Source organism: Neofelis nebulosa, chromosome 12 (genome assembly GCF_028018385.1).
Source record: "Neofelis nebulosa isolate mNeoNeb1 chromosome 12, mNeoNeb1.pri, whole genome shotgun sequence".
NCBI classification, from domain to species: Eukaryota; Metazoa; Chordata; class Mammalia; order Carnivora; family Felidae; genus Neofelis; species Neofelis nebulosa.
The window spans coordinates 74,501,527-74,525,556 of record NC_080793.1 but is presented as its reverse complement, the minus strand read 5'-3'; positions in this window follow the sequence as shown (position 1 = coordinate 74,525,556).

Here is a 24,030-nt window from a genome sequence, read left to right as displayed (position 1 = left end):
CTAACACAGAGCCAAAGGTGGGATTGGAACCCAAGACTGTGAGATCACGACCTGAGCCAAAGTCAAGAGCCAGACGCTTAACTGACTGAGACACTCAGGTGCCCCAAGCCTTTAGTTTTGATGTGACATCCCATCTTTATAAAATGAAGTGAGTTGCTTTACCTCCCGTAAGAATTATCTGTGCAACCTGCCTATGTCATATACACTTTTTTTCCCAGTGCCCGCTGAAAGTTAGAAAATATGGTTTAAGTCAAAGAGAAAATCTATAACTCTCCTGGATATATAAGAAAATACAATGGATTAAAGATAAAACTTTCAAAATGGTTTATTCAAAATGTTTATTCTTTGTGAAACATTTAGACAACGTGTCTTAGGGGTAAAACCAACGTGAGTGGCTCAGTTGGTTAAGCATCTGACTCTTGATTTTTGCTCAGGTCATGAGCTCCTCCTTCGTGAGATCGAGGCCTGTGTGGGCTCTGTGCTAACAGCGTGGAGCCAGCTTGGGAATCTCTCTCTCCTTCATTCGCTGCCCTTGTCCCACTCACATTTACGCACATGTGCACCCGCCCTCTCTCTCTTTCTCGTTCCATCTCAGTTTCTCAAAATAAATAAATAAACTTTAAAAAAAAAAGAAAGAAAGCATGTCTCACAACATTTGTAATATCCTATGGAGGGCATACGAATACTTTCACTTCTTGTGAATTTATTTTTCAGAACAAAAGCTGTGGTGAGTAGCAGTTCTAGGAGTCCCAACAGAGAATGCAGAATGTCACTGAGGTGGGAGTGTTGGGGAGGGACAGCTATGCTGACAGAGCACTACAGATGTATACAAAGGAGATAATCAGCTGTCACTGGGAGAGGCTTTGAGTTAAGTGGCTTAACGAGCATTATTAAAATTGCCTCTGGCAGCAAACAATCAGCACAGGGAAAGGCTGAAAAGAAGGTGAGGACACCAAGGTAGGGGGGCAGGTAATTGCCTAAAAGAAGAGTTCACCTACTTAAGATCCCTAATACACTTGGCTTTAGAAGGAAAGATTTCTCTCTGTTTGCAGGTTAGGCTGGTTCACGATTATTTCTTACATCCTCCACTACCTAACTTAAATCTGTCATTTTCCATTATGTTTCCCAGAAAGACCACATTCCTAAAACATGCTCAGTAGAAGTGGAGTTGCTCAGATGAGCAGGCCGTAATGCCAAAATCATCTGTAAGGCTGCAGAATGGGGCTCTGGAAATGGAGGGCCTGGCTGCAACAGCTTCACACACTCTCCTCTTTCCACGAACGTGTTGGCAGTGTGCACTGGTGAGCCAGAGTTCAAGTGCTGTTATGAGTCACATTTCACACCCCTTGGCTACCACAGAGTGTTTCAGAGGCAAACACCTCATCAGCCTTGTAGACTTAGACGAACAAGCCTCTTGAGAATCACAAGTGATTTTTTTTTTTCCTCTTCTGAGTAGGCGCCCTGTCTATCACTGTTTCAATGTAGACTCAGGAAGAAAATCTTCAAAAATGCAGAAACTCAAGCAGGTCAGACAGGCCCAGTCAATGAAATTGCAAGAGTGCAAGATGGAAGATAATCTGAGGTTGACCTAAAGGACAGTGGGCACCAGCCTTCCATTTCTTTTCCTGCTTAACCCCTTTGGCCGGGACAGAACAGAGTGCCTGGTCCCCAGGCATCGTGGTCTGTGAACTCATGGAAAACTGTATTGGTTATCATCTCCTTTCGTGAAATGGATGCCATGATATGATCCAGTTGCCCAGCCCAGCCCCATGCCTTTATATGCTGGTAAGGCCCCTCTTTTTGCACCTTAACCCTACAACCTAACTCAGTTTCTGGGCCCAGAAACGTTAGTGTCTTCAAAAATGTGTTGAGGATTTGAAATACAAGCTACTTCCGGGGGAAAACAAAAGTCATATACCACGTTGATGCAACAAGACTCTGCTTTCTGAAAAGATGAGTCAGGCCATACATGGAAGGGACCTGCTAAGCCATGATGGAGAAAAGCCCACTTTCATGGAAGTGGATTCTTTTAGTCACTTCTTGCTTACGAAAACATTTCTGGTAATATTTAGTACAATTTCTAGCAGAATAAAAATTCGCCCCCATGTCGTGAACAATGCCTACCTTAGGAGTACAGCTGCGAGAAGGTTCTTTTATCAATAGTCAAAACGAACTATTTCTCCCATCTCTATCATATGGCCTGATCAAAATTAGGTTATCATTACCTAATTTTAAACTTCTAGGAAGCTATGCTATCCTCCCAGTTGGATCCTCAGCATCAATACTGTTCTGTAGACTGACCAGGTGTAGTCTTGAAAACCCTCCGGCCCACGGCAAACCAAAAAACACTATTCTTTGCCTTTGTCTTCCTACCAGGATTCACTTGGTTCCAAACTGCCCCACCACCATCTTACCTTGCTGTCAATGCTTTAAATGACATCTTCGTGGCATTCCCGATATCCATGCCTCATCTTCCTCCTCTCTGCCAGAAACAACCAGATATCCAACCTCCCCTACTTAGATGTGTGACTCTGGAAACACAGAGTGAGTCTTGTTTGGTCCAAGCCAATATTAGTATCTTGTTCTCTTTGCTGGTAATTGGAGTAGGCAGGGGCACAAGAAGTGATCCAGGCCAATGTGACATGAGGGAAGTATGCAAGGGGGTTATGGGAAATTTTTCCTTACATTGCAAAAGAGAAAAGAGACGACCTCTGCACATTTTTAGGCCTGGATCTGATGCCTGAATTCCTGCAGCAATCTTAGAAGAGCGAGGTGAACTGGACTCACACTGTTGATCATGGCCATATGTTGCTATTGGGCACTTGAAATGTTGCTAGCCTAAAATGAGAAGTGCTGTATCAAACACCTCATTACTGAATGTATTGATATTTATGTTGAAATGCTAAACACTTTTTATATATTGAGTTAAACCCAGTGTATTATTGAAACTAATATTACCAGTTTCTCTACATTTTTTAATGTGGCTACTAGAAAAATTTTACTCTCTCATGTGGCTTGCTTTATATTTCCTATTAGCATTGAACTAGACTGAGAATAAAACCCAAATGCTGAAAATCAAAGAGCTAAAATATGAAGAAAACTTGGTCCTAAATGATGTCATTAGCCAATGTATTGACTTCATTTACAACTCTGGAGTTGTCCTCTCTCAGGAATTCTTTCTATGTGGGATAGGAAGTTCAAGATATTGTGACTGGGATTTTTCTATTACCTAGAGGTAAAAGCATCTTGACACAGTGCCTCATCCATCATTACCTGGAGAGGCCGCTTGGGCTGTGCCAGTCTCACAATTCAAAGCATGAAGTTCACGGAGACACAAGCCCCTGACATTGCCATGGACATAAGGCTGAAATCATGGAGTTTGGGATCTTCCTTTTCATTGGAATAACGATGACACTCACTTCACAGGGATATCGTTAAGTGTCATCACATAGATGCTTAACTAGCTTGCTAGGGCTGCCATGACAAAGTGCCACAACAGCAATTTATTGTCTCACATTTCAGAGGCTAGAAGTCCTAGATCAAGGTGTTGGCGGGTTAGTTTCTTCTATGGGCACCGAGGAGAATCTATTTCATGGTTCTTTTCTTCCCTCTGAAAGTTTCCTGGTGATCTTTGACATTCCTTGGCTTGTAGATACATCACCCCAATCTGCATCGTGTCCACATAGCATTTTTCCAGTGTGCACATGTGCCTCCGTGTCCAAATTTCCCCTTTAAAAAAAATACCAGTCACATTGGAGTAGTACCCACCCTAATGACCTCATCTTAACTTGATCAGTTACAAAGACCCTATTTCCAAGTAAGGTGGCATTCACAGATAGTAAACATTAGGACCTCAACATCTTTTAGGGAGACAAATTCAACCCATAAGAGATGCTACTTAAATGTGTATTGAGTTGAAATTAATCATGCTTTGCAAATTACAAACCTCTACCCAAACCTATGTACTATGTGATTATGGAAAAAGCAGTCCATGTCCCTGCTGTCCAAAAGAGGGCATAGTAAGTGCAGACAGCAAATATTTCATTCACCAGATTCTTTGAGTGGGTTCAGAAAGAAAGTTGCTGTAACCAGACAGTTAACAACTAAATTTTTTGGCCCCTGATGTGTTAACACTGTAGTCAATACTGTACATTCTAATAAATAACAGGTTCCTTTTTTAAGTCAACCTGCATTCTTTTCTGATTTGTCTTTTGACCTAGATGAGTCATGTAGGTTGACCCTCCTCCTGTGGTCACATTTCCCACAACCTGCTGTTAAAACAGCTGTTCATTCTCAGAATTACCCCCATCCTGTAAACTCCAGAGGCTGGGTTTGTAGCTAAGTAGATAGTTCAATGGAGCAGTTGTGTCACGATCCAATGCCAGTTTGCCTTTAATAAGTGATTTAAGTTTAAAGAATCGATGTATAGCCCCAATCGAATATACTTTGACTTCAAAATTTTCACAGCCCTTACTACTAACTACAGACTTCCTTATTTAGTGCCTTTTCCTGTATCAACCATGCATTCTTTTTATTTCCCTTTTTCCCCCCAGAAATACAAAAGCATAAAATTCTTAGGTTCTTAGTTTCAAGAGATCTGATAACTGACAGGAGATGAGAACAAAGACAGAGGAGGTTGTCTGCTTTTTTTCTCTAAATTAACTGTTTCCCAAGATGGCCGCTGTGTTTCTTCTCAGCTTACCTAAGTGCCAAGCTCCACTCGGTTGGAATGACATCTGCCTGCAAGTTATAAAAACAAAGTCAAGAAGCTTTCCCATGTTTGCATGCCAGATCCACATATCCACAAGGAATTCTCAGTGCTTGTTCTTATTTTACAAAAAGATGTTGCAAACTACGGGGATCCCAAGTTGGCCATTCATCAGAAGAAGCAGAAGAGGAATAATGATGTTAAAGTAACATTCATTAACAGTGGATCATGCTTCAGGGACTGTGCTAGATGCTCACATACTTCAGCTCGAACCCTCAAACCAATCCTGCAAGGAGGGTATTATTATCTCCACGTGGAAGAAGAGGAGAAACTCAGAAAAATTAAGTAGCTTGCCGAAGTTGCCACAAGTTGCCCAAGTTGCCACAGTTGGCAAGAAATAGAGCAAGGATTCTACTCCAGACACCAATGCCTACTCTCTTGCCCTTTTATCATAACATTAATACTTAATATTTTTCACTTCATCGGCTAAATAAAAGGTAACCCTAACACCCACTTTTGTTATATACACGAGAAAAGCTTATTACAGTCACGTGTGTTTGTTCTTACTATTTGAAAAAAAATATATGAATATCCTTTCTGTTTCTGCTTAGCATGGTAATCTACAGATATCTGAGTTATTCATAAGAAATCCTAATCTAACAGGATAGGGAGAGAATGTCATCTTACATGCCAGTTTTGAAAATAAAAATTTATAAATAAATCCCTGCTTAGTTGAATTCAGTGGCAAACACTAATAAGAATTTACAACATTCAACAAAGGTTAGTAAACTGTCTCCCATAGACCATATCCAGCCTGCTGCCTATTTTTATACCACCCATGAGCTAAAAATGTTTTTTGCATTTTTGAATGGTAAAAAATAAATGAAAATAAAGACTCTTTCATGAGAATTATATGAAATTCAAGGTTCAACATCCACAAATAAAGGTGTTTTTTCCTGTGTGTGTGTTGGGGGGGGGTGGGTTGTGAGTGTTTTTTGTTTTTTAACATAGCCACCCTCATTCGTTTATACTATCTGTGGCCTTGAGCTACAACAGCAAAGTCTGTATTTGTGCAGAGATTGTATGGCTCACAAAGCCAAAAATATTTACTACCTGGCCCTTTGCAAAATAATTTTGCCAAACCCTATTATATCAGTGGTTATGGGAAGATCTGTTTAATGTGAGCAAGAGAGAACAAGACTCTGCTCTCAAGGAAACTAAAATTGGGGGGGGGGGGGCGGGGGGAATGTATACACTTAGCGTAAGAACAGATAAAGTGAGAACAGTGCCATAAGGGATGTTATAGCTCAGTGAATATTCGAAGGAGGGGAAGGTATACAAGGACGTGGAGATGACGACTCTACTCTATCTTATATCCTGATTTATAAGTAACCGAAAATCAGGGTTAGTGTGGACTGGGCCTCTTTTGTCTGTCTTTATTTTGCCTCACACACAGACGCATATAAGATCATAAAAACTATTTTTCAAATATGACTTTTATTTTCAAAATTCTATTTTCAGTAAGTCCCCAAAATATACCAAGTGAGACAAGATCATGGGTAGGAAACTCTCATACGTTGCCCATGAGTTTTAGGGCTGAAAGGAATTTAGACATTATTTAATCCAACACTTTCATTCTACAGATGAGAAAACTGAGCCTGGAAAAGTAAAGAGAGTTTTCCAAGTTCAAACACCTGGTCAGTGACTGAGCTAACAGTGGAGCGGGAAGAGATCTGTAATTTGTAGAATACCTGCTTCCACATACGTTTTCTAATTTAACTCTCAAAATAGCCCTGCAAGTTCGCTATTATCTCCATTTGGCAAAACAAAAACCTGAAGCACAGAGAAAGTAAAAAACTTACCCAAATTCTCAGATACTTTTTATAGAAGCCCCAAACTGAAACTTTGGTCCCAAATCCTCTGATTTCTCTAGTTTATAATCTTCTGGAGAACTTTGATAGAAATACTTTTATTACCCCAGGGCACACAATTTGCTTAGTTCCAAAAAAGAAGGTATCCAGCTTGAAAGCCACATACTGCCCTGAAAAACTGTGATTTTCTTAAGCCACTACACGTGGCACCTTATCCTTGACATAGCCCCAGCAAGTTTTATAAAGGAACAGTGATCATTTTTACAGTAGCCTTATGTCATTTTGTCCTAAAATTAAATTGGTCAGGGTGAATGTCTAGAAATGTTGATTCCCTTACAGGAGGCCATGAGGTAAAAATCTGGCGGTAATACTCCTGTTACACATTACGCGTGCACTTGGTCAAAATAATGAAGCATCTCTCTTCTTCCCCAAACATAGGCTTACATGTTAACTGGACCTTAGTACTCAGACTCTGACCACTTAGTAGTTACAAAATGTGGTTATTGAGGGGAGTCTGGGTGGCTCAGTTGGTAGAGCATCCCACTCTTCATTTCAGCTCAGGTCATGATCCTAGAGTCATGGGATCGAGCCTCACGTCAGGCCCCATGTTAAGCGTGGAGCCTGCCTGGGATTCTCTCTCTCTCTCTCTCTCTCTCTCTCAGCCCTCTCCCCTGCTAGTATGCCTCTCTGTCTCTTTCTCCCTCTCTCAAATAAAAAAAATATGATTATAAAGTATATGTTCATATGTTATATGTTATAATATGTCATATGAACATATATAGTATAACAGTATAATATATAATATACACGTATAGTATAATAGTATAGTAAGTTCACGTTTTTAAAAACCAACAGCACACTTTAACTCTTAGCCCTCAAAGGCTCTACATTAGAAACTGGCAACATTTTCACCCTGACATTTCCTTTGTGTCCTGACCTTAGGACTAGACTATATGTCCCAATACGCATTGCAGTTAGATGTGGTCATGTGACTGAGCTCTGGCCAATGAAATGTGGGCAGAGGGCACCATGCCACTCCAGGCCTGCCAATAAACCCTTCGAAGCAATCATCCATACTTCCTCTCTTTCCTCACCTGTTGGCCTCACACCTACAACTGCTGGAGATCCTTAAAACCATTTAGAAGGTGACTGAGTTACTGAAGGGAAAGAAACTGGATCCTTAATGATGGGAGCCTGGGGCAGAGCATGTCCCTCTCACCCCTGTGGACCTTGACTGAACTGCTAGGAAAGATCAAAATCTCCCTTTGCTAAGTCACTGAGATTTAGGGCTGTTTCCACAGCACTTGGTCAGCCCTGAAGATTCAAAAGTGATTCCATGGAAAGATGACGTGCTGTGGCTCAATGTTCCTAGCTGTTTGATTTTCTTATTCCCTTCGCACCCTATCTCACTTTTTTTCAAAGGCTCATGTTCTCGGTGGAGGTAGCTCTTCGTTGTTCGGGTTGAATTTGAATATTGCAACAACTAAGTGACATTTGATACTAAACTTTGTAAATAAAGATTAGCAAAACTGTAAAAATTTGTAAAAAAAAAAAAAAAAAAGAAGCCATTAAGTTTTACTAGTCAAAAGTAATACATGACTTTAAAGCAATGCCTCTAATGCAGACCCAGCCCATAGCTTGTCTGTAGATAACGCTTTATTGGAACTCAGCCAGGCTCATTGTGTACATACTGTCTATGGCCCCTTTTATGCACCACGACAGCAGAGTTGAATAGGTACCACTTGGCTCACAAAATTTATGAGTGTTGTTATTATGGGTATAATCGTAGGAGTAAGAAGACACTGAGTAGTGAGTGATCTTGGACTGTTAAAATCATCAAAAAGTATAACAAATAAGGAGGAGAGGGAGAAGCTATAGGAAAGCTTTTTATTTATTTTTATTTTTTTTCATGTTTATTTATTTTTGAGGGAGAGAGAAATACAGCGTGAGCAGGGGAGGGGCAGAGAGAGAGGGAGACACAGAATCCGAAGCAGGCTCCAGGCTCTGAGCTGTCAGCACAGAGCCTGATGCTAAGCTCGAACCCATGAACCGTGAGATCATGACCTTAGCCGAAGTCGGACGCTCAACCGACTGAGCGCCCCAGCTATAGGAAAGCTTATTTTAAAAAAATATAATATGGTATTATTCTTCTGTGCAAAACAGTATACCATGCCCTGCTGGAAATGAAAAGAGATATAACATGTGCTCCTTGCCCTCAAGCAGCTTGCGGCCTCAGAGAGAGGGTAATAGGTGTACATGGTAAAAGTGAACAAATGACCCAGCAGTTGTGTTCCTTGGCATTTACCCAAATGAGTGGTAAACATGTCCACACGAAGCCCTGCACAGAGATGTTTAAAGCATCTTTATTCAGAATTGCCAAATTTGGAAGAAACCAAGATGTCCTTCAGTAAGGTGGATGGATGACTGTGGTACATCCAGACAATGGAATATTATTCAGGGCTAAAAGATGGACTATTAGGACATGTAAAGATATGGAGGAAGCATAAAGGTATATTACCTAGTAAAAGAAGCCAATCTGAAAGGGCTACATGCTGCACGATTCCAACTACATGTCATTCCGGAAAAAGGCAAAACTCTGTAGACAGTAAAAATCAGAGATTTCCAGGGGTTAGGAGGAAAGGAGGGATGAATAGGTGGAGCACAGAGGATTTTTAAGGCAGTGAAGCCATGCTGTATGATACTACAATGGTAGATACATGTCCTTATACATTTGTCAGAACCCATAGATAACAGCAAGAGTGAACCCTAACGTAAACCGTGGACTTTGGGTGATAATGATGTATCCATGTAGGTTCACAGATTTTACCAAATGAACCATTCCGGTGCTGACCGTTGATAGTGGGGGGCGGGGGGGGGGGGCACGGAGGGGTGCTGTGCACGTATAGGAGCAGGGATATATGGGAAGCGTCTGTGCTTTCTGCTCAATTTTGCTACAAAACTAAAACTGTCCTAAAAAGTAAAGTCTTGGGGGCACCTGGGTGGCTCGATAGGTTAAGCGGCCAACTCTTAGCTTTGGCTCAGGTAGGTCATGATCTCGCGGTTTCATGAGTTGGAGCCCGGCATCGCGCTCTACTGGTGGCACAGAGTCTGTTTGGGATCCTCTCTCTCCCACTCTCTCTGCCCCTCTCCCACTCGCACTGTCTCTCTCTCTCTCAAAATAAATAAATAAACTTAAAAAAAATAATAAAGTCTTGGGGGGTAAAAAAAAAAGAATGAATAATGCAAGGCAGTCTTACGTGTCCAAGATGCAGGCAAGTCAAACTGCCAAAGATCAGGAGAGCGGGGTCATCAAAGAAAGGCGAGGAGACAGAACTGGGATGGGTCCATGAACCCAGGAAAAATCCCACAAGGAATCCCACCCATCCGCTCGCTACTAAGGAGGGGGGAGGAGGAGGCCCCCTTTCACCAAGAACAAATTTAAAGGGCTATTATCCAAACTGTTTGCATTAAAAAGAGCAATAAACACTCATCTCAATAAAACTCCTTAAATACAAAAATATTTAGTATGCCCAGTCTGGCTCCTCTTGGTGATTTTTTGTTGTTGTTGTTAAATACGCAATGCAGAGTACAATTTACTTCTCCATAAAAAAAAAAAAAAAAAAAAAATCTTTTTTTTTTTTCCATTCTGTTTTGGTTTGTGGGTTTTTGTTGTCATTTCTTCCTAAAGCGCTGTTTCTTCACATTTGCATCTCCCAGCCTTTTTAATGTGATATTCCATTTAAACTGCCTTTTAATTGTACGTGCTGCCTTGGCAGAACATGACTGATGTACTCGCGTTAATTAGGGCTCCAGTCAGCAGCCCGTGCCAGCTGGAAACTCAGAAACAAGCGTAAATTATTCTGTCATCAATCAGCTCGAAAATGTTTGAATCACTAATTAGTTTGCAATTTGGGTGACAGTTTATCTGACGCAGGCGGTGTCAGAAACTTCAGATCTTAGATGAATAATTTGCCAGGAACAAGCACAGATTCCCTGCTTTTAAATACATGAAGGTTTATCTGCATGTTGAAAGGTGGCTCAGCAGTCTTCATTAACTTCCAACTGGGGCTATGTAAATCAGGAATCAGTGTGAGCCTCTTCAGGCCGAGGTGGCTTAGCAGATGATATTTAGGACAAGAAAGCCTCTTTTTTTCTTCTCCTTTTTTTTTTTTATTAATAATTCATAAACTGATAGACAAGGATGTTTGGGCTTTAACAGCTTAAAAAAATCACAATGGTTTTATAAAAAAGAAGCAATCACCCCCCTTTTACATGAAAATTAGTTGTGCTCTATCTTGCTGCTTAACTGATTTATTCTCCTTCACCATCATGTGACTGGAATGTTAAACGGGGGAGTGATTATTAGCCCTTGTCCTTTCGAGAAGGATCGTTATTGGGATTTTATTAAATGGCAGACTTATGTTTCCGTTTAAAGGGAAAGGTAGGTAGACTAGGGTGAGGGCAGGGGGGGATGAGCAAGCAGTAAAAAAGAGAGAAGAGGAATTTTGTCTCAACACCTTGTAAAAATCTGTTATTTATTTAGTTATGGATGCTACAATGGCCCCCCGTTGTGTGAATCAAGGTTCAGGCCTGTATAATAATTCCTTGCGCTCACTGTTGATGGGAGGGAATGACATCTGTGGGAGACCTTAACGATTCTGGTGTGATTTGGATCTATCTGTGGCGCCATTACCCCGGCATTTAGAAGCCACACACTGCTGTCTGCACAGAAGACCCAGGATAGAGGAGGTTGTCACCTTTCAAGATGCATTTGCAAGAGGTCACATCAGGCCATGCCATTAATTGCAACAGACCTCATGAGCCGGGAGTGGCAAAGGTGACACCTCCACTTGCAGAATGGAGGAGGGGAAGAAAGAAAGTAGGTGAGTTGAGAATATTCTGTGCCGTGTCCAAACTCCATGCCATTTGCTAGAAGGAAATAAGGTCGACGCCTCCCAGGTTTACTCTTGATCCAACTGACTCCCAGTTCTGCTCTAACCTTGACATCCCAGTGTCTCAGAGATGGAGTTCCTGTCTGGTCCTCATGACTGAGTCTTGCCTTCTTTCTCACCGGCCAAATGGTTTGACTCCCATTTCCCCTGTGAATCAGTTTCCTTCTTGTATTTCCTTCCTAGTACATTTATTCCTTGGCCCTCTTTCCATGAATAGCCTTCCCCAAACTGGATTCCTCCATTCTTTAAGTGGAGTTGCTGCCCTATTCATCACCCAATTTGATGATTAGATGCTTGAACTCCAAGTCTTTTTTGGAAAATAAGCCACTGCTAAGCCAACCAATCTTATATTCTCCTGAGATTCATTTACACAAGTTATCTCTCTTCCTCTTTCCCTCTCTCTCTCTCTCTCTCTCTCTCACACACACACACACACACTACAGATACATCTAGTATTGATCTCTTATTAATTGTATTATCAACTATGTCCTACCTGTCATTTTTCCCACAATGACCCCTTTCTTAGTTTGAGACCAGTCTTCAGATTGTTGTCCCAGTGTGCTCATCCCTTGAATCACCAATTTCAGGCCTAAATACCATTTGAGGACTTCCAGCTCTTTGGTTTTACCTCGATTCCTCATATTGCCTTGTGCTCTTGGACACAGTACATAACTACTATAACTGGGGTGTGCCATTTTGGAGTTTATGTTGTAGTTAACTTTTGCTAGTTAACTTCTGTAGTTATCTTTTACTGTGCTGCAGTAACAAACAAACCAAATGTCCAACAGGTTACCACAACAAAGGTGAATTTTTCACTTGTGTTACATGTTGGCTGTAGTTCTATTCCATGCCCTCCTTACCTGGGAACAAAATCTGAAGGAGAAGCCCCTGTCTGGGGCATGCCAGTCTCAAGACAGAGATAAGAGAGATGGCAGAACCCATGATGGCTCTCAGAGCCTCTGCTCAAAATTGTCACATGTAACCTCCACACACGTGGAGAACAGACATTATAATCCTTCCATACAGACAAACCCGATAGAAAAGGGATCTGTGCCTTTTAACAGAAATCAAATCTACCAAAAACTTTCCACACATGTCCCTAAGCACCTTCTGGGTTTCCCAGCAATGGCTATTTAGGAGTAAGGATACCTTCCCTTCAGCAGGGGATGCTGAAACTTCACGCATCTCTCATGGTCTCCATGCACTGGGTAGCTGATTTTTCCATCCATTACTATAATTTTACCATCCATTACCTGACCTTTAATCTATTTTTGGCATCCAAACGGTCTTCTTGATCCCCCACTGATGAACATGTTCTCAAGCTTGACCCAGAAGAAAAGAGAACAAAGGAGTGGAGGGGAGTTGGGAAGGGCCCCACCCTAACAGCACAGCCACAAAGCTGTCACCAGGCCCTGACACAAACATGCCTCTACACAGGACACCGAGAAATGGGAGGCCCTGTGCCTGCTCATGCTAGCTAGGGGCTGTATGCCTCTTCCTTAAATTCCTGCTGGGTTGACCTCTTGGAATTCATTCTTCCTCGTTGGGGCTTTGATTTATAAGGCCCCAGTCAAGAGACTGTTTTCCTTTCTCCTCAATATCATAATCAAAATGTTGACACACTGCTATCATGTATATGTTGGTGGGCAAACCGTAGCCTTATATTCCAAATAACCTGGCTTCCTGTATTCACAGTTCACTACGTCAAGAATTTAGCATCCTCTTCCATTCCATGTGGTTGTTCCCGAAAACAAAAACCAAAAGATATAGCTGTTAAAACAGCATATGCCAATAATTATTAACTTTAGCCTAGTAACCTTCATTAAAAATTTTATTTTAGTTCACTTTTGCCAAGAACTCAATCTTTTCCATCCGTATAGCTTGACAATATGATTTACCTATCATTTTGATGTTGATTTAGTAAGTTTTCTTCCATTCAGTTCTTTTCCTTGGTTGACTGCTCTCTGTGCCTAGAGTTTGTGTTACCCTATCTTACTTTTAATCCTTAAATCTACATAGAAACTTGCAACAACACTAGCAATAGAGCAAACTATATAACAGACTCCCAGCAAACTTAAACGCTTTCCCTTTCTACACCTTTGCAAGCATCAAATTTTCGAGCACAGATAGAAAATAGTTTTTATCAAGTAAATGTCTGGAGTTCTAAATAAGCAATTGTAATTTCACGGTGTATTAATTTCCTAGGGCTGCCATGACAAAGTACCATGGAATAGGTGACTTCAAACAACAGAAATTTATTGTCTCACAGTTTCAGAGGCGAGAAGTTGGGCATCAAGATGTTGGCAGGGCAACGTCCCCTCTAAAACCTGTAGAGGAGGACCCCTTCTGGCTTTTTCTAGCTTCTGGTGATTTGCCCCAGTTCTTGGGGTTCTCTGGCTTGTAGCTGCTACATTCAGTCTCTCTCTGTTGTCACATCCTGTGGCTGTGTCTCTTTGTTTCTCCTCCTCTTCTAATTAGGACACCAGGCCATATTGTTTCAGGGCTCATCCTAATGACTTCATCTTAACTTGATTATATCTGCAAAAATTGTAAGGTCACATTCACAGGTACCAGCGGTTAGGACTTCAACATATATTCAGGGAGGACACAACTGAACACATAGCACCAGTTAACATAGTTTAGATATTAGATACACTGCCAGTTATCTAAGTTACTGGATTTGAGCCGGTTCCTAATTGAGGAAGATGATGTACCACCTTCTTTGCATGCAAGGTGTCTCTCAGGGAGTTCATCTGCTTGTGCGCGTGTGTCATTCTCAGGCATTAATTTTTTTTCTCGTTAGTGTTTATTTTTGAGAGAGAGCGAGACGGAGCGCAAGTGGGAGAGAGGCACAGAAAGAGGGAGGCACAGAATCCAAAGCAGGCTCCAGGCTCTGAGCTGTCAGCACAGAGCCTGACGTAGGGTTCGAACTCACCAACCAGGAGATCATGACCTGAGCTGAAGTCTTTTTTTTTTTTTTTTTTTTAATTTTTTTTTTCAACGTTTTTTATTTATTTTTGGGACAGAGAGAGACAGAGCATGAACGGGGGAGGGGCAGAGAGAGAGGGAGACACAGAATCGGAAACAGGCTCCAGGCTCCGAGCCATCGGCCCAGAGCCCGACGCGGGGCTCGAACTCACGGACCGCGAGATCGTGACCTGGCTGAAGTCGGACGCTTAACCGACTGCGCCACCCAGGCGCCCCGACCTGAGCTGAAGTCTGACGCTTTACAGACTGAACCACCCAGGCGCCCTCCAAACATTTCTGTTTCCAGATGAAATACTGTACGCTAAGTGACAGATTTATCAGCTGTTTTTCACATGCACAATCTTGCCCCGAACTGCAGATATCCATCCAGCATGTGCTCTAAATAGTTCCCATTCCTCTTCCTTGAGCAATATCTTAATTCTTGATAGTGTCCCTGGCAAGGCACAATGAATCTGGATGGAAAGAAAAGTATTATTTTGTTTACACATTCATTGTACGTGAGGTATAAATATTGTCATTTGTTCTTTTCACAAAAATAACATATTACCATTATGGAAAATGTAAAAAGGTAAATTCTGAGAATTGTTAAAGAAAAATAAAACACAATAGCCCACCGTCCTCACTCACCTTATTAATAATATTGTATGTAACTCCTTCTACTCTTTATGCATAGATTTGAAAAATAATTATGAGCAAATACACATACAAATATGCATTTTTTGAAGTGAGTGGCTTTAAATCCATAGTTAGTTATGATGAAGGAAATAAGGCCACTGGTTCCTGGTAAGGGGAAAAAGAAAAAGAAAATACCCCATTCATGAACCCCGAGGCTCAAAAATTACGTGATGTGAGTGAACAGTTCAGTTTATAATAGATAAGTAAGTATTAGGTCTTTAGTTTCTAATAGACAATTAAGACAGTAGGTCCACCCACCAAAGTGGTTTAGATAAAAGCAGTCTAAATAATGCCAACTTTTATTCACCTCAGGCACATACAACATGACAGAAATGAGTTTGATTGTGGTTATCGCATTAGCCCAAATAATCAGGAGTGTAGAATCCCCCATTTAAATACGTTGCTATATGCTTCCCGCTTTTCTTGAAGAAAATGATATGTGATATAGTTCTTAGAGCTAGTAAAATATATGATAGAAATATGGGGCAACATCTTCAGTTTCTTGTTTTTCTCTCTTGTTATGGTTCTCAGCAACTTCAATACACCTATAACTGACAATTCCCCTGACATCTTAGCCTCACAGTCTGCCATCTTCCTCCACCCATTACCGGAATCTCTAAGCCACTGAGTTACTTACTGATGAAGCCATACCTGGAATCCAGTTAATTCTCTCAAAATTCTCCCTACTTTGCTAACTACCACCTCCTTAACTTCTGTCTTGCTCATTCTCTCATACTTAAAAAATGTTCAATTCCTTGAAAATTGTCAGATTTCTTTGCTCACAAATCTCATCTTGACTTCCCATTTCTCTATGAATCCTCAATCTTTAGTCACTCACCAACTATTTGTTCCACTTCCTCTACTGAGCGGAAGAATTGAAGAAAGGCAGGAAACTATGATTTCTAAATGCAACTAAGCCTTCGTTGTTTAGGGTCTCACGTCAGTGTATTAAGAGATCCCACGCTATTTTCATTTTCACATTCTCCAAACCCTCAGCTCCTCCCCAAGATTCACTCCCCACACCTAGGAGATGGCCACACCTTCAAAGGAAAGGTCAAAACCTTTGTGCTCAGGCAGATCTGGAACCTCCACCTGGTAGCTACATTACCTTGGAGGAGGTCAGTCTGCTTTCTGAAAGCCCTGGGCTACTGTGCAGAAATAAAAAAACAAGATTTGTGAAAGGCCATCATGTCTGAACATGCCCGAAAGTGTCAAAGTGAATAGGACCCTAAAACTGATTTTTAGACTGTCACCTATACTCTGTTCGCGTTAAGTCTGGCAAAAGCAGAGTTTGTGACATTCAGACTTTACTCTCGCAGAGACAGAAGGATAGGAGGTGATGAGAACCAACAACAAACAAGTTGGGTCAACTCAAGTAGCTTCATTTTCTGTCTCTCTTTTGCTTTTACTGGCCTCTTTCCAAGATGACTGGGCCTAGGGTTTGTAAAAACCGTTGAAGAGTCAGCAGAGAAGCACATGGTGTGGATCCGGGAGAGGACATATCTGCGTTTTTCAAGCTTGGTTAAGGTTTCTGTGTTCACTTGCTCAAGCTAGGAGGCAGAATTTCATGTCAGCCCATCCAAAGTGAATAAATTCTATATACAATTTACTGATGTATAGTGAGGGCCACACTGAGGTACAGTGAGGCTACAAAACGTGGCTTTGGTGATGCCTTCCCATTTGTGTTTGGTGTTCCTCATTGCCAGGTGGCCCTTCCTGCTCCCCTGGCCTCCCTGCCAATTCCATATTCCACCCAAGCCTACCCCCCCACCCCCGGGCCAATCCATGAGATTCTTTTTCTTATCAAAATTTAGTTGTCCCATGTTCCATTCCTTAGAGACCAAGTGGCAGCCATCCTCTCTAAGAAAGAAATTTTGCCATAGATTGCTGATACGTTTATGAGCTCTGACTCTCCGTCCTATTCCAGCTAATGTATTTTCTTGTTAACCCAATGCTGTGACTCCAGTGCTGAGAATATGGGGCATCTTGACAGAGCACGGGGAGATATTTTTAGACATTCAGCACCCTGTGGCCCTGTTGTGGAGGTGACCATCCTTATAGTTTATGTGAAAGTTTAATCTGCTGTCAACAGCCCATAAATAGCAAACACTGCAGCTATTGATTCAAAACAAAATGAGACACTTGAGTAATCGGAGGGTTAATACATGTTCTGACTCAGCTGGTTCTGTGAGGGGCAGGTTCCATGGACCAAACTGGAACTCACTGCCCTTTCTAAATCAGTCAGGTCTCTCTACAGAAATGCAACATAACATCTCCAAATGCTAAGCACCATATAATTTTTTTTTTAGTCCCACCTAAAATAAAAGCCCTTATCCAAACTAACAGAGGAATATGATGATGCTAATATATGCTGACAGCCGCCAAGTGGTAGACCCCATCTTAGAGGTCTCCTGCTACTATTCCTGCTACTACTCACAGGTAGGATATTTTGGGATGCCCATTCATTATGTGCCTGGTGTTATTCAAAGCACTCTACTTATAAGAATGCATTTAATGCTCACAATAATCCTCTGAAGTAGATGCTATTATTAACTCCATTTTATAGAAACAGACTCAGAAGTGCACAGCTGGCAAGACTCGAACCAAGAGCATGCAACCCCCCATAGCAATCTGTGAGATGCATGTTATGGTCTCCCCATTTTGCATACGAGGAAACTGAATCTCACAGAAGTGATGCAGTTGGTGGCAGGTAAAGGTCACAGAGATTTGGTCCCAGATCTTTCGGGCTCTGAAGTCTGTCTCTTCTCATCATGTCCTGCTGCCTGCTACTCTGAATTCGTGGACTCCTCCATGAAGAAGCAGCAACTGACAACCAAATGGATTCCCGTCTACAGTCACACACAGGAAGGATGAGATCTGGTGTCTCGGCAGGTCTCCCCTATACACAACGGTCTCGGTGAGGAGGGCTAGGAAACAGGGATGGAAGGAAAGGACTTATGAGCTCTAAAAATCTGTATAATCTCCTTGGATTTGGTTTGTAACCAATCAAATGTGGAGGAAAAACCATCCTGTCTGTCTCTGAGCTCTGCAGAGAAGGTCTCATTCTCAGCCCTTTCTGAACATTCCATACTTTGCAACACAAAATCCGCCTCCTATTTTCAGGATGCTGTTATTTTGCATGGGACGGTTTGAAAGCTCGTCAGTGCTTCTGTGAAGAGCTCTTGATTATGGCCTAGTTCTGGACTAAGAAGAATCCCCTCCCCCACCTGCTGAAAGAGGACTTGTTTCTCCTCTCCATCTCACCTCTGACGAGAAGGGTTTCTGACATCAAGGAAATCCTTGCAAACAGGTGTTAATGTCCTGCAGTGGTATGATAAGTAATAAAGAGGAAGAAAGGAAGGTGAAAGATGATTATGAAGGATGTGGCCACTTGGACGACAGCGGATACATGGACAGGTTGGATAGAAATATAAAAGCAGTATAACTTGTAGCAGTTTGACCATTAGATAAGAATTTTGCGCTGCAAAGGAAAGCTCTAGAAATGTTAGATTCACTCACTTTTTAAAGAGCTTGATATTTACATAGTGTTAAAGATATTCCAAACACATAGAAAGACTCAATAAATTACTGTTGAAGGAATGGATTAATACAGTTACTAAAAGGGGACAATGCCATCTGTAAAAAAATTTTTTTTAAAGACAATAAAATGCTTTAACATTCATGATTTCACTTTATATGTTGGGAAACGCTTGTTTTAAGATATTCATTTCCTTTCACTGCTGCTTTGGTAGCCTTTCTCCCCTTATGAATAATGCTAATACGTTGTATAAAAACTACATGTTGTTAAGTATACTTTATTGAGACTGTAACTGCGGCATTCTTGAAGATTGTCTCTTCCCCCAAATGAAAAAGTTAGCTTTGGCTATTCCAAAATGACTACAAAAGCAGGCAAGAAAAGGGGACCATGATCCATCATTCAGTCTATTCTCTTCACCTTGGACCTCATGAAAGGAAGGAAGAAAGGAAGGAAGGAAGGAAGGAAGGAAGGAAGGAAGGAAGGAAGGAAGGAAGGAAGACCAGCAATGGTAACACTGTCTGTTTTACATTCTGTTCAGACTGTTTATCCAAAGGAAGCTGTCAGCCTTGACTGCCAAGTTGAGGTTGGATTAATCCCCCACCAGTAGATACAGATAGCAGAGAAGAACCTGCTGAAATGGAGTGTATTGGGGAGGGAAGAGTAACTCTTGGCAACTGAGGTCTTTAGTAACATGGAGATTTCATAGAAAGAGTCTTTAGTAGGAAGGCAGCCAGAAGATAGAGTGAAATTAGGGCAGAGTCTGGGAATGGGGATGACACAAGCATTGGAAGCAACAATTGGAGATCAATTGCAAGCATTTTGGGTGACATGGGGTTCTTCTGATGAGGAGGTGATGCTGTAATGAGCAGTATAGTTGAGTGACTCTGATTCCCAATGAAGTTAATGCCTAAAAACAAATTAAGGAGAAAAAGAACTAGGGGCTCCTGGGTGGCTCAGTTGGTTAAGCGTCTGACTCTGGATTTCGGCTCAGGTCATGTTCTCACAGTTGTTGAGTTTGAGCCCTGCATCGCCTGCTTACTATCCTTCCTTTCTCTCTCTCTCTCTCTCTCTCTCTCTCTCTCTGCCTCTCCCACTCACTCTCTCTCAAAAAATAATAAATTAACTTAAAAAAAAAAAAGCAACTCATGCTTAAAAAAAAGGAGAAAGAGAACTAGACTGACCAGGAGCCATTCAGACAAACTGGGTGGCACTAGGGAAGACTCCGTGTCCAGGGTGTCAATGAACCAGAGAAAGAAAAGGGTGTGAGTCATCTAATCTGGCATCAAAGAAATGCAGGCACAAGGGACCCCACAGAAAGCCCACGCTTCCAATGAGGGTGGAGATACCTGGTGTCTCTGTTTCTGAGCTTGGAGAGACTAAGATTGTCCCCAAACTTCTCAGGCCCAGAGAAAGAAGATAATCAAGGCCATAGGCTGCCTGAGAGTCCTGATAGGTTCCAGGAAGGGACGTGAAGGTCTGGGGCAGATTGGAGGCTGGAGAATATAAATAACTAAAGATTTAGTATTTATTCACTTAGCGAGAATTTATCAAAGCCCTACTACCACCGAGCCCTTGGCCCTGTGCTTAGTCTCCAGCTGTGGACAAAAGGGGTGAGTGGAACGCCAGACAGAAGAGCAATGTCAGAATTTAGGGTATAGAGGCTGTACTGTGGTGGAGTGCAGGACTAGAGATTACTCAGTTTCAGCGGGGTGAGGTAGATTCAGAAAACTGAGCTGAGAGACAGACAAAGGCCAGGTAATGACGAGCTTCCTAAAGATGTTAGAGAGGATGTTCATTTACGCAATTCAGCCCCCCTCGGTACATTCAAAGTAGGAATCCAGAGGGTCGAAATCCCGTCCTGTATTGTGTGAACACAGCTCAAGTTTTAGTGTCGAGAAGAGCTGGTTTCCATCCTGGCTCTGCCACATCCTGGGTGGAAGATGAATCATACCTCAAATGCTCAGAGCCTCAATTTTTCATTTTGTCAAGTAGGAATTCTATTCCTATCTTGCGTAGTGGTTTCTAGAATTCGAGCGGTCAGCACGTGGAAAGGGAAGCCATCCGTCCGGGGAGGAACATCCAGCAAACAGAGATAATGATTCATTCTGATTTCTTGTACTATTCTTAATATCATACAACACTGTTCCAATTTCTCAGGAAGGAAGGATAATGGACAAAGGAAAAGAAGACAGATTTAAAGCCTCTTCTCTAATGTGCCGCTAACAGTGTGAACCAAGGTCCAGAGCAAGGCGGTTTCCTATCTGTAAAATAGGGGCAATAACACTTGATTCCTCACTTCCAGGCATGTTGTAAAGTTTAATTAGATGTTATCCATAAAGTACTATGAACTTCTTAGAGGCAGGCGGCATATAAATACAAATTACAGAGCTCTTAGCATTCATCTTCCATCTCTTGATTTATCTACCAGGCCTCTGTAACTCGGAACTTTGGCATTTTCTCCTCAGACGTGCCTGATGTTTCTTACAGGAAGAGACAGGGTCTTGTTCTTTCCCCTTATCTCTGAATGTCTGGTGCTTTGAGTGTCACTCTGCCTCCCCCTGGTCACTCATTTATTACATCCTCTGGTGGATTTCCTTCCTCACTCGTGTACTTTGGTGGGAAGATGTTTCTGACCACAGAGACAGCCTCATCTGCCTTAGTAGTCTCCTGAACTTTCAACTTTAAATTTTTTTTTTTTTTTAATTTTTTTTTTCAACGTTTTTTATTTATTTTTGGGACAGAGAGAGACAGAGCATGAACGGGGGAGGGGCAGAGAGAGAGGGAGACACAGAATCAGAAACAGGCTCCAGGCTCCGAGCCATCAGCCCAGAGCCTGACGCGGGGCTCGAACTCACGGACCGCGAGATCATGACCTGGCTGAAGTCGGACGCTTAACCGACTGCGCCACCCAGGCGCCCCTCAACTTTAAATTTTAATGGGCATCCGTGGGATTCTAGTCAAGGCAAGGTAGATTATTGGTTGTTTGGCCCTGATGTGTATGCATGGCTCTAAATCTTTTAGAGCCCCTTAGTTCAAAAGTGACTGGTAAGTCATTAGGATTGAGAGGGTGCCCTTCTGAACTAAAGACCAATTTCTAACCTGTTCAGGTCACTTGCAGCCTAATGTTTTAGACCTGTCATTTCTGCCCAGTTTTATTTTTATTTTTATATACAATTAAGCAAGACCACTGCTATCACTTGGCTTTCTTTCTGCGAGGACAAAACTAAGAGTGATGTGGCCCTGTAGGACAACTGATACCTTTGAATGGTTTCCAGCTCCTGTCACTCTGCAAATGAAATTCATTGTTTTCTTGCTAACTGCAAAAACGGAATGAATGTTATTAATAGTTAATGAGGAATTTTGAATTTTAATGAAACTCAACAGTGGGATTTTTCAAGGTTGGACTCAAGTATTAATCTCGCTGGTAGTTTTAGTGTTTACAACAGGTACCTGCCGTATGTTGCAAAGCACAACTATATTGAATAAACAGGCAGAATACTTTTACGAGGAGTGAGAAGGGATCAAATAATTTCAGTGTATCCTCGAAGGTTTCAAAAAAAAAATCAGTAAGATGCCATTTGGATGTCATTTCTACTGAAATTTAGTTGGAGCACAAGAATATGATCTAAAGTCTGGGGAGCAAGCTAGGGGAATGGATTTGAAGAGGGGCTTGTAAGATTGCACCATTGTATCCATAATATTTAATGTTTTTAAGAAAAGAAGATCCCAAGCAAATAAGGCAAAATGGTAAGATTTTGTCAGCGGCGAACGCATGGCTATTCATTGTATTACTCGTTTAAAATAAAAATACAGTTTTGCAGTAACAGTACCACTCACAATACTTGTAATTCTGAAAAAGAATAGAATTATACATGTAAATTGGTTTCCACCTTAGGGAAGCCTCAGGACTGTAGTCAAGGACCTCGCAGGCTTTCTTTGCTAGTAGCATTTGTGGATGAAAAGCTGACACTGAACATAGAAGCAAAAACCTTACCTTGGTTTTGAGGGTGCCATTCAGGAGATAGCTCTATAATTATCGACAACTAAAACAGAAATTTACATTTGTCCTTGTCACACTTTATCTTATGGGCCCACAAATAGAACCTGAGGTATTTTTTTAATTGAGATAAAATTGCTATAGAACATTACATATGTGTTAGGTGCACAACATTTAAATTCGATGTTTGTATACACTACAAAGTGATCACCACCGTAAGTCGAGTTGCCATCATTCACCATACACTTCAGCCATTTCACCCAACACCCCCTTACCCCCTGTCCCTCTGTAGCCACCAATCTGTTCTCTGTATCTATGAGTTTTGTTTTGTTTGTTTTGCTTTTTAGGTTCCATATACAAGTGAAACCGTGCAGTATTTTTTTCTCTATTATTTCACTTAGCATAATACCCTCTAGGTTCATCTATGTTGCTGCAAATGGCAAGATTTCCTTCATTTTTATGACTGAGTACTATTCCATGGTATGGAACACACACACACACACACACACACACACCATATATATATAGTTCTAACAGCTGTGTTGCCAATAATTTTAGAGCTAGCTCCTGAATGGCAGTCTCAAAACCATATATATATATATGTATATGTACATATACATACATATATATACATGTGTGTAAATATAGATAGATAGATAGATAGATAGATAGATAGATATAGATATATATATATATACACACACACACACTGTTTTCCACAGTGGCTGCACCAATTTACATTCCTGCCAACAATGTATGTGGGTTCCCTTTTTTTCTATGTCCTCACCAACATCTGTTATCTCTGGACTTTTTAAAAAAGTTTATTTATTTTTGGGGCGCCTGGGTGGCTCAGTCGGTTAAGCGTCCAACTTCAGCTCAGGTCATGATCTCACGGTCCGTGAGTTTGAGCCCCGCGTCGGGCTCTGGGCTGATGGCTCAGAGCCTGGAGCCTGCTTCCGATTCTGTGTCTCCCTCTGTCTCTGACCCTCCCCCATTCATGCTCTGTCTCTCTCTGTCTCAAAAATAAATAAACATTAAAAAAATTTTTTTAAGTTTATTTATTTTTGAGAGAGAGAGAGAGAGCAGAGGAGGGGCAGAGAGAGAGGGAGAGAGGAATCCCAGGCAGGTTCTGCACTGTCAGCATGGAGCCTGATGTGGGGCTTGAATCCATGAACTGTGAGATCATGACCTGAGCTGAAACCAAGAGTCAGACACTTAACCAACTGAGCCACCCAGGCGCCCCATCTCTGGACCTTTTGATAATAGCTCTTGTAGCAGGTTTGAGGTGATATTTGACTATG